Source organism: Mchenga conophoros, linkage group LG16 (assembly GCF_057382185.1).
Source record: "Mchenga conophoros isolate Kocher_MC1m ecotype Shallow Benthic linkage group LG16, M_conophoros_male_GT1.1, whole genome shotgun sequence".
Classification (NCBI taxonomy): domain Eukaryota; kingdom Metazoa; phylum Chordata; class Actinopteri; order Cichliformes; family Cichlidae; genus Mchenga; species Mchenga conophoros.
The window spans coordinates 1,026,814-1,038,060 of NC_140541.1; the positions used below are offsets into that span (position 1 = coordinate 1,026,814).

Below are 11,247 nucleotides of genomic sequence, written 5' to 3' on the forward strand. Positions count from 1 at the left end.
TACATCAAAACGTAGGTATTTTTGCTGGCTTTAAGACAATGTCACTATAATTATTGTGAGAGTTACGTTTTTTTCACAATTTGCCTCGAAGTGACACATGGTCTAAAAACTCCCCATTCAAAGTCTATGGGGAGGTTGTGAAACTCAGAGCTGAAATACTGAAACTGAAGGCATTTTCAAATCGTCATATCTCCTTAACGAAGCAAAGTTAAGACATGAGGCTTGTCCCTGTATATCTTCAGACACTCCTGACACTCACAATTCAAGAATTATTTTCTCACCTATTACCGTTCTGAGATGAGTTAGACTTGTTTGAGGGGTGGAAATCTGTCCTCCTCTCATTTTTCAAATTCCGAAAATGAAGCCGTTTCTTCTCTCGTCATATCTCCGCGACGGAGATACAAAGAGCTATGTAAATCGCAGTCAAAGTACACCAAAGTCCGCTGATTCACCCAGTGCAAGAATTATGCTTCTATCCCACCTAGTTTTTGAGTTACACGACGTTTTGTAACTCCAAAAAACGGCGTTTTTCGCGTCTCACCGCGATCTAATTCTGACTCCTCATCACCCTTTTTTTCAAAGCGCCCGCCCCCTTAGAGGTGGCGCGATTGGTAATGACACCGCTCTTCAGACCAGAGGTCGTGGGTTCGATTCCACCTTGGCCCACATGTTTTTTTTTTAACTACAAATTTATACACTATCACAGACCGGTAATTCATATTGATAATTTATTACAATTCTGCAAAGTTTAATGATTTTAGCAGCTTTTCTAATATGGACCTCAGATTCTGGTTAACAGTCTATGGCAGAAATACATACAAGTACACAGCCTGATGAAGCAGACAGAAGCAGTACCTCTGATTGGTTCCGCAGTTTCACCTCTTATCAGCACAAATCTCACCCTCTTCTGCTGTTTTCACCTCTTTTCTGCTAATTTGAGCTTCTGTTCCACAGTGCACTCAGCCTCTTCTGCTGTTTTCATTAGAATTTTAAGCTTTTCCACCTTTTTTCAGTTACGTGAGAACCAGTTTGGCTCAATGAGTAGCTGAAAAATATCAGCCTCTTCTGCTGTTTTAGCAGGATTTCAGAGTTCAGCTTTTTCACTTGTTTTAAGCACAAATTTCAGTTTCTTTACCTCATTTCACAACAAAGTTCTTCCTCTTCACCTCTTTTCTGCTAATTTGAGCTGCTGCTCCACAGTGCACATTTTCCCTCTCATCATATCTTTACTTGTGACCAGAACTCATTTGGCTCAGAGGGTAGGGCATCTGTCGTGAGACCCGGTGGCAGAGGTTCGAATCCTACCTGTGACAGCTGCTACACATGTTCACTGCTTGCATGCGCTCTGCTTTCTTGACACTCTCCAGTGTGTCATTACACATACAGCCATCTTCAGCAAGCACTTCTGCTTCTACACTTCTTTTCAACTCGGCTTTTTGCTTCTTTACCTCTTTTCAGCAGAAATTATTCCTCTTCACCTCTTTTCTGCTAATTAGAGCTCCTGCTCCACAGTGCACTTAGCCTCTTCTGCTGTTTTCATTAGAATTTTAAGCTTTTCCACCTTTTTTCAGTTACGTGAGAACCAGTTTGGCTCAGTGAGTAGCTGAAAAATATCAGCCTCTACTACTGTTTTAGCAGGATTTCAGAGTTCAGCTTTTTCACTTGTTTTAAGCACAAATTTCAGTTTCTTTACCTCATTTCACAACAAAGTTCTTCCTCTTCACCTCTTTTCTGCTAATTTGAGCTTCTGCTCCACAGTGCACATTTTCTCTCTCATCATATATTTGCTTGAGACCAGAACTCATTTGGCTCAGAGGGTAGGGCAGCTGCCGTGAGACCCGGGGGCAGAGTTTCGAATCCTACCTGTGACAGTTGCTACACATGTTCCCTGCTTGCATGCGCTCTGCTTTCTTGACACTCTCCAGTGTGTCATTACACATACAGCCATCTTCAGCAAGCACTTCTACACCTCTTTTCAACTCATCTTTTTGCTTCTTTACCTCTTTTCAGCAGAACTTCTTCTGATTCACCTCTTTTCTGCTAAATGTTTAGCCTTTTCACCTCTTATTAGCACAATACTAAGCAGCTTCTGCTAATTTCACCAGAATTGTCAGTCTCTCCACCTCTTCTTTGTAAGAATCAGTTTGGTCCAGTAAGGTGAGACGCCGCCTATAGATCAGAAAGGCCAGGTTCGAATCTCGCTCAGGGCAATGTTTTTTGTTTTTTCAACTTTTTCTGCTTTTTTCAGCAGAAATCTTCAGCGTAAGGCATCCACACAGCATTTTCGCAGGAAATGCAATTTTTTCTAGTTATATTTTATTATTTTTCCGTACGTTTTTTGAAAGCCTACTCCTTCAAAACCGTTCAACTTAGAAAAACCATTCAAACACCGTTAGATTCCTATTCTTTTGGACAACACTGCTTCTATTTTTCATATTTTTAACATTTATATTTTTAATTTTATTCAACTTTATTCAACAAAAATTTATAATGTATTTCAATGGGGAGACCCTTCAAATCCTCATTCAACTTACTCATTTTTAAACTCTTACTACTTCCACATACATTGACATAGAGCCACCATTCAAACTTTAAAACGAAGACAAGACATTCAACTATTCAACTTGTATTTATCTTTTCAATATCTATTATACTTTTTCTTCAGTTCCAGTTTAAGTTTCATGATGTTTTTTCACCCGTTTCAGAGTTTATAATGGGTGTGTATGGGACAGAATGTTGGGGCTAGAGTGAGACAGCTCAACTGCTAGAGTGAGAGGAGCAAAAAAATTAATCTTAAAATATTTTTTAAAACTGCTGCTGTGTCCGCAGCGTTTGCTCTACAGGTATGATTTTACCATCAAAACGTAGCCATCGCTGTCCTCTTTCATCCAATGTGTTTACTATTGTCCTAGGTGTTATGGTTCTTTCATAAATGTCACCAATGCACAGCCTCCTCCCTCCAACTCTTCCATAGACTCCAATGTTAAAATGTCTCAGAAGGTTCGTTTGAAAATCAGAAGAGCATGGTGTCTTTCCACTGTCACCACGTCCATATAATAAACTCCACAGGCATGAAAACTGAGAATTCAGTAGACTAGAAGCTGCTGTCACTCACGGTGAAAGAATTTTGTCAATACGACTTTTACTTTTCATTTGGGAACGATTTGTTTCGGCCTGACTTTTCTGTTCATTTTAAGCAGCAAAAGTGAGGTGCATGTCTGTGTACGTGTGTATGGAGCCATTGGGTGCGGTCACTATAGCAACCAGGCTCACACCTGCCTGCTTAACGAGCTCTGCCTGCCACTGTACCAAGATTCATCTTAAACACTTCTCTTTCAACTGCTGCTGTGTCCACAGTGTTACAGCCATCATTTTACCCTCAAAACGTCGCCATCGTTGTTCTCTTTCCAACACAGTGTCTTTCAAAGCTCAGAAATGTCAACTTTTTAAACGGTGTGGATCAAAGTGGAGGGATCACATTTGAGTCATTCAGTGATTCAAAGAATATGACCTTTTAATATTCTTTCAGATGTTTTCTGACTCTAAATGTTCTTTTCTCATTTCTTAGGTTTTTCTAATTTACAATTAAAACATTTTCAGCTTTTTTCCAACTTCTTCTTCTGTGTAACCTTCAGCTTTTAGCAGTTCAGCACTTTTGTTTTCAGGTTAAATTCGTTTTTTTTTGTTGTTTTTTTTTAATCTCATTCAATATTTTTAACTCAAAATTCAGCAATTAATTCATTTCAGTGCATACATTCAGATTCAAGCATTCACACTGCAGTTTCTTCAGAAAATGCACTTTCTAGTTATATTTTATTTTTCCGTACGTTTTTTGAAAGCCTACTCCTTCAAAACCGTTCAACTTAGAAAAACCATTCAAACATCGTTAGATTCCTATTATTTTGGACATGACTGCTTCTATTTTTCTCATTTTTAACATTTATATTTTTAATTTTATTCAACTTTATTCAACAAAAATTTCCCATGTATTTCAATGGGGAGACCCTTCAAATTCTCATTCAACTTACTCATTTTTAAACTCTTACTACTTCCACATACATTGACATAGAGCCACCATTCAAACTTTAAAACGAAGACAAGACATTCAACTATTCAACTTGTATTTATCTTTTCAATATCTATTATACTTTTTCTTCAGTTCCAGTTTAAGTTTCATGATGTTTTTTCACCCGTTTCAGAGTTTATAATGGGTGTGTATGGGACGGAATGTTGGGGCTAGAGTGAGGCAGCTCAACTGCTAGAGTGAGAGGAGCAAAAAAATTTATCTTAAAATCTTTTTTAAAACTGCTGCTGTGTCCGCAGCGTCTGCTCTACAGGTATGATTTTACCCTCAAAACGTAGCCATCGCTGTCCTCTTTCATCCAATGTGTTTACTATTGTCCTAGGTGTTATGGTTCTTTCGTAAATGTCACCAATGCACAGCCTCCTCCCTCCAACTCTTCCATAGACTTTAATGTTAAAATGGCTCAGAAGGTTCGTTTGAAAATTAGAAGAGCATGGTGTCTTTCCACTGTCACCACGTCCATATAATAAACTCCACAGGCATGAAAACTGAGAATTCAGTAGACTAGACATTGCTGTCACTCACGGTGAAAGAATTTTGTCAATACGACTTTTACTTTTCATTTGGGAACGATTTGTTTCGGCCTGACTTTTCTGTTCATTTTAAGCAGCAAAAGTGAGGCGCATGTCTGTGTACGTGTGTATGGAGCCATTGGGTGCAGTCACTATAGCAACCAGGCTCACACCTGCCTGCTTAACGAGCTCTGCCTGCCACTGTACCAAGATTCATCTTAAACACTTCTCTTTCAACTGCTGCTGTGTCCACAGTGTTAAAGCCATCATTTTACCCTCAAATTGTCGCCATTATTGTTCTCTTTCCAACACCGTATCTTTCAAAGCTCAGGCATTTAAACTTTTTAAACTGTGTGGATCAAAGTGGAGGGATCACATTTGAGTCATTCAGTGATTCAAAGAATATGACCTTTTAATATTCATTCAGATGTTTTCTGACTCTAAATGTTCTTTTCTCATTTCTTAGGGTTTTCTAATTTACATTTAAAACATTTTCAGTTTTTTTCCAACTCCTTCTTCTGTGTAACCTTCAGCTTTTAGCAGTTCAGCACCTTTGTTTTCAGGTTAAATTCGTTTTTGTTTTTTTTCTTTTTTTTTATCTCATTCAATATTTTTAACTCAAAATTCAGCAATTAATTCATTTCAGTGCATACATTCAGATTCAAGCATTCACACTGCAGTTTCTTCAGAAAATGCACTTTCTAGTTAGTGTGAATGCTTGAAAAGTATTCACAGTATTGTTGTTGTAATCTTTATTATTATTATTATTATTATTAGTGTGAATGCTTGAAAAGCATTCACAGTATTGTTCTTCTAATCTTTATTCTATTTTATTCTGTATTCCGTACGTTTTTTGTACTCCTACTCCTTTAAAACCGTTCAACTTAGAAAAACCATTCAAACACCATTAGATTCCTCTTCTTTTGGACATGACTGCTTCTATTTTTCTCATTTTTAACATTTATATTTTTAATTTTATTCAACTTTATTCAACAAAAATTTCCCAAAATTTCCCATGTATTTCAATGGGGAGACCCTTCAAATCCTCATTCAACTTACTCATTTTTAAACTCTTACTACTTCCACATACATTGACATAGAGCCACCATTCAAACTTTAAAACGAAGACAAGACATTCAACTATTCAACTTGTATTTATCTTTTCAATATCTATTATACTTTTTCTTCAGTTCCAGTTTAAGTTTCATGATGTTTTTTCACCCGTTTCAGAGTTTATAATGGGTGTGTATGGGACGGAATGTTGGGGCTAGAGTGAGGCAGCTCAACTGCTAGAGTGAGAGGAGCAAAAAAATTAATCTTAAAATCTTTTTTAAAACTGCTGCTGTGTCCGCAGCGTTTGCTCTACAGGTATGATTTTACCCTCAAAACGTAGCCATGGCTGTCCTCTTTCATGCAATGTGTTTACTATTGTCCTAGGTGTTATGGTTCTTTCATAAATGTCACCAATGCACAGCCTCCTCCCTCCAACTCTTCCATAGACTCTAATGTTAAAATGGCTCAGAAGGTTCGTTTGAAAATCAGAAGAGCATGGTGTCTTTACACTGTCACCACGTCCATATAATAAGCTCCACAGGCATGAAAACTGAGAATTAGGTAGACTAGACATGGCTGTCGCTCACGGTGAAAGAATTTTGTCAATACGACTTTTACTTTTCATTTGGGAACGATTTGTTTCGGCCTGACTTTTCTGTTCATTTTAAGCAGCAAAAGTGAGGCGCATGTCTGTGTACGTGTGTATGGAGCCATTGGGTGCGGTCACTATAGCAACCAGGCTCACACCTGCCTGCTTAACGAGCTCTCTCTGCCACTCTGCCAAGATTCATCTTAAACACTTCTCTTTCAACTGCTGCTGTGTCCACAGTGTTAAAGCCATCATTTTACCCTCAAAACGTCGCCATCGTTGTTCTCTTTCCAACATCTTGTCTTTCAAAGCTCAGAGATGTAAACTTTTTAAACTGTGTGGATCCAAGTGGCGGGATCACATTTTAGTCATTCAGTGATTCAAAGAATATGACCTTTTAATATTCGTTCAGATGTTTTCTGACTCTAAATGTTCTTTTCTCATTTCTTAGGTTTTTCTAATTTACAATTAAAACATTTTCAGCTTTTTTCCAACTTCTTCTTCTGTGTAACCTTCAGCTTTTAGCAGTTCAGCACCTTTGTTTTCAGGTTAAATTCGTTTTTTTTGTTGTTGTTTTTTTTAAATCTCATTCAATATTTTTAACTCAAAATTCAGCAAACCAGGAAAGGAAAGGCTCACACCTGCCTGCTTAACAAGCTCTGTCTCTCACTCTGCCAAGATTAAATCAAAAATGTGTGTTACATCTAAGCAGTTGTAGTAAGATTAACTTTTTCAATAGGTACAATAAGACAGGTTTGACAGGCTTTTGCCACAGATTAACAGTATGTCAGTAGTTAATATAGGCTAACTGAATAGAGCCCTGAATTATTGCCCTGTTAAATTCAAGTTGATTGTGTATTGGTGGACTTGTCTTCTCCACACAGGTTTTTCATACCTCGGCAGTTTTAGTCAGTTGATGACTTTAAAATAATCTTTTCTGACTGGATAATTAAAGCTCACAGCATCTACCTGTCTGTAGTGTATTTTCCCACATTTTAAATAATCGAATCTCATTTAATGTCTCTGTTTTTAGTCTGTATAGTTTATCTCCCCACGAATACGCTCAAAGTAGTCTTAAAATAAAATCCATAAAACAGTTCAAGATGACATACTTTTTATTTGCTAATTTAATGCCAGTTGCCCTCTTTCCTGAGTATAAGCGAATGAGTGACATAAAGAGAAAAAGTACCAATTTGTATGCTGGTGAGTCTTGTGTATTTTTTTCTCTGTCTCTCTATGACAGAGAAATATATATGCTCATTATTGATGTTCAAACTGATGCTCAAATTTCCAAGCACCACCTGAACGCCTCATCAGTCTTTAACTAATCACTGCACCAACTGCCGTCATTCCGCTTTGCTCTCTGCTGTGGTAAGTACAATATACTCAGTACAGCACTGTTTTAATTTTATGGTAAAAATACATGTTTGACATTTAAACTCACATATCAAGTCTTTTTAAAGTTCAACAGAGTTCAAAGAATAAAGAAAGCAAAAAAAGAATAACCTTTGCTACCATTTATATAGGTTTATGACTTTTGCTGTTAGCAGCAGTGCTAACGCTAGCTTCAATGCTAATGCTAGCTATAGTGCTAACACTAGCCTTAGCAGTTGTTAACTGACAAAAAGAATATTCTTGTGATATTCCTGTGATATTTATTGGCGGTCAGTGAGACAAAAGTAACAAATGAGATTTATTATTGCCATTGTGCCTCAGTTTTAACAGTAAGAGTACTTCATGACTTTTGCTGTTAGTAGCAGTGCTAATGCTAGCTTCGATGCTAATGCTAGCATCAATGCTAACGCTAGCTATAGTGCCAACACTAGCCTTAGCAGTTTTTAACTGACAAAAAGAATATTCCTGTGATATTCCTGTGATATTTATTGGCGGTCAGTGAGACAAAAGTAACAAATGAGCTTTATTATTGCCATTGTGCCTCAGTTTTAACAGTAAGAGTGCTAGTTCTACCAGCAGTGCTAACACTAACTGAAGTGCTAACGCTAGCAGGAATGCTAGCGTTAGCAGCGATGCTAAGGCTAGTAACAGTCTAACAGTAGCCTTATATAAGTACTTAAATAAATACTTCAGTTAATTAGTTTGAATTATAAAATGGCTGCTGTATCAGCTGGTGTGCTATATTACTCTATAATTACCCTGCTGACTATAAGTTCAGTGTATCATGTCGTGTGGGCTTTGTTTTTTTGTTAGTCTGATAACACTGTACAGACAACTAACATGTTATTTCTTGTCTTACACTTTCAGGAACTTGACTCACATCTGTGCTTTGCCTGGTAGGTGTGCACATACTGTTAGAGAAGTACACCAAAATTTTAAAAAAAGAGTCTGACTAATATAAGCTTTAAAGTGATGGGTTCAAACTTTGTGCTAGACCTTTTAAACACATTTTTATAATAAATACACATAAGTTCAGCTTAACAATTGGGCTAAAATATTTTTTTCGTACATTTTTGCACATTACATGTGATTAGTTAACAATTCACTCAATCATATTTGTATTTAAAAATATTATTGCTGAATTTAATTAAATATTTATTCTTTTAAAAAGTGCCAAATTGTGCAACTTTTTGCACATGGCAGCTGACAACAGTTTAGCTTGAATATTTGTTTTGTCCTTTTTCAGTAGTCACAATTAGTTCATACAATTACCATGTAATATAATTTTATTAAAATTATTTTTTTTTTCTTGTTTTTTGTTCACAGTGTGCAGAAGAAGAACAAGGACCAGATCTCCAGTCTTCTATCTCACATCCCAACCCCCCAACCCCTCTATCTTCTGTCCTACTCCACCTGTTGTCTCTGCCTTCTTTCCATCTGTATTTCACCCTGTGGTTTGTGAGAAATTTTGCCAAACCAAGAATCTTATTGCGGTTTGATTTAAAGCCGTGTCTCTCCTGCTCTGTCTGTTCTCTCTGCTAAATTTTCTCTCTACCTGTTTTTCACTCTTTGGCTTGCTGCTGAAAAATGCACAAGCCAATAAAGCAATAAAGAGTGCATATTTTGCCTCAACCTGAGAACAAACTGAACAAACAAAGAAAACTCTGCGGTTTGATTTAAAGCCGTGTCTCTCCTGCTCTGTCTGTTCTCTCTGCTAAATTTTCTCTCTACCTGTTTTTCACTCTTGGCTTGCTGCTGAAAAATGCCAAGCCATTAAAGCAATAAAGAGTGCATATTGCCTCTACCTGAGAACAAACTGAACAAATAAAGAAAACTCTAATTCACGGTTTGATTGTGATTTCCCAGCCGTGTTTCTCCTACTCTGTCTGTTCTCTCTTCTAAATTTTCTCTCTAGCTGTTTTTCACTTTGCGCTTGCTGCTAAGTTGTGCCAAGCCAATAAAGAGAGTGCATATTATTCTCTCGACTGACAAACTGTCAAACAAAGACATCTGTTTCTGAGAAATAAAAACTGAAATATAAAGACAAAGAGAACATCTGCTGTGTGACACTCTTATTTTATAAACATACTTTCTAAAGACTAAGAGAAACACTTGTGTAAAAATGCCAAGGAAGCAGAAAAAGTCACAAGCTGCAAAACAACGCTGGAAGAAGTTCCATGAGTTTCATGAAGTACCACCATGTGAACAAGCTGAGTGTGATTTTCCTCAGAGCTCTGCAGAAGACTTTGTGTCTGCAAAGACCAATGCTGATGGTGTCAAACAGGCAGGTCAACATGTTCCTGCACATGTACAACAGGTATCCTATGCAGATGCTGTAAAGATTGGATTGCAGCATGAATTTAATGATCATCAGGTAAACCATAGAGACCAACCTGAGGTGTCAAGTGCCCCACAGGTGGGTTATGCTGATATTGTAAAAAGAGGCCGTCACAGTGATGTGGCAGGACCATCTCATGCAGAAAGAGTGAACTTTGAAAACCAGCCCTCTGTTACACATATCTGTGCATCTCACAGCCAGGCTCATCCCAAATATGGAGACTCCAGAAACAAGCAGTGCACATGTAACTCACTCACATTTCTTGCTTTCCTTCATGAGAATGATAACATGACTACAGCTGACCTTAATCTGGTCTTGGATAAAGGTGATGTGATGTACAAAGAGGCCAAGAAAAGATTTCCTAAAAACATTCATTTGGCTACCGATGAGCTGCCAGACAAAGTTGATGCTCGCAGGTCTATGTATCATGTCGACATGACACAGCCTTCCCGGTATGGGACATTTGAAGAACCTCCAGAGGAGGCAGTAGATACCTTTCTCAGCTTAGAAGCAGGACTGAGCTGCCTGTTGTCAGATGTGCAGTATGCCTTATTGATTATGAGTGGATTGTGTATCGCAGTGTTCAGATCCACATCAGGCAAATATGGTTTCTTTGATCCACACTCCAGAACAGCCAGTGGTCTTCCTCTAGCACTATGGTCACGTGACCGTGGTACGGCTGTGATGGTGAAATTCACACTCCTCAGTGACATGATTAAGAGGCTCCAGGATTCTTATGAAGGGATGGAGATATCACCTTCTTGTACCTATGAACTGAAGCCTGTGCAGTTCTACAGTATGAGCACAGTCAACCTGAGTGATACTATCACAGACACAGTCTGCAGACCAACAGCTGCCACTGCTGTGGGACCTACTCACTCTGATACAACTGAAGCAAACTCCTCTACTCCAAGGAGAAACACAACCACTGGTCTGACTGAGAACATCTTTTGTCAAATGTCCATTTACACGCCACTGGTGAAACAAAAAGAAGTCCGCATGACTCAGTTCACACCATATGAAGATCAGAATGAACCTCCTAATATACCAACTGAAGAACTATGCAGTGAATTAAATTTGCTTCCATCAAATGATGTTTTTTCATGTCAATCAAATGCTGCAATAAAAAATGTTGCTGCCTGTGACCTTTCTGATATAGTTTTACAAAAACTGAAAAAAGTTAACAAACAACAAAGGCACAAAATGAAAAGAAGATTAATGGCATCAGAGAAACCCAGAAATCAGAGAAAAGAAAACCAAAAAAGGAAAGAACGAC

At 37.9% G+C, this 11,247-nt stretch overlaps 1 long non-coding RNA gene across 1 annotated transcript; it reads left to right on the forward strand.

Annotated features, from left to right (window-relative positions):
- The first annotated feature begins 6,926 nt into the window (after nt 1-6,926).
- On the forward strand, nt 6,927-9,541 carry LOC146556041 (uncharacterized). The gene is made up of 3 exons (XR_014888940.1): nt 6,927-7,609; nt 8,501-8,529; nt 8,960-9,541. It is a non-coding gene; the product is annotated as an uncharacterized LOC146556041 (long non-coding RNA).
- The last annotated feature ends 1,706 nt before the right edge of the window (nt 9,542-11,247 follow it).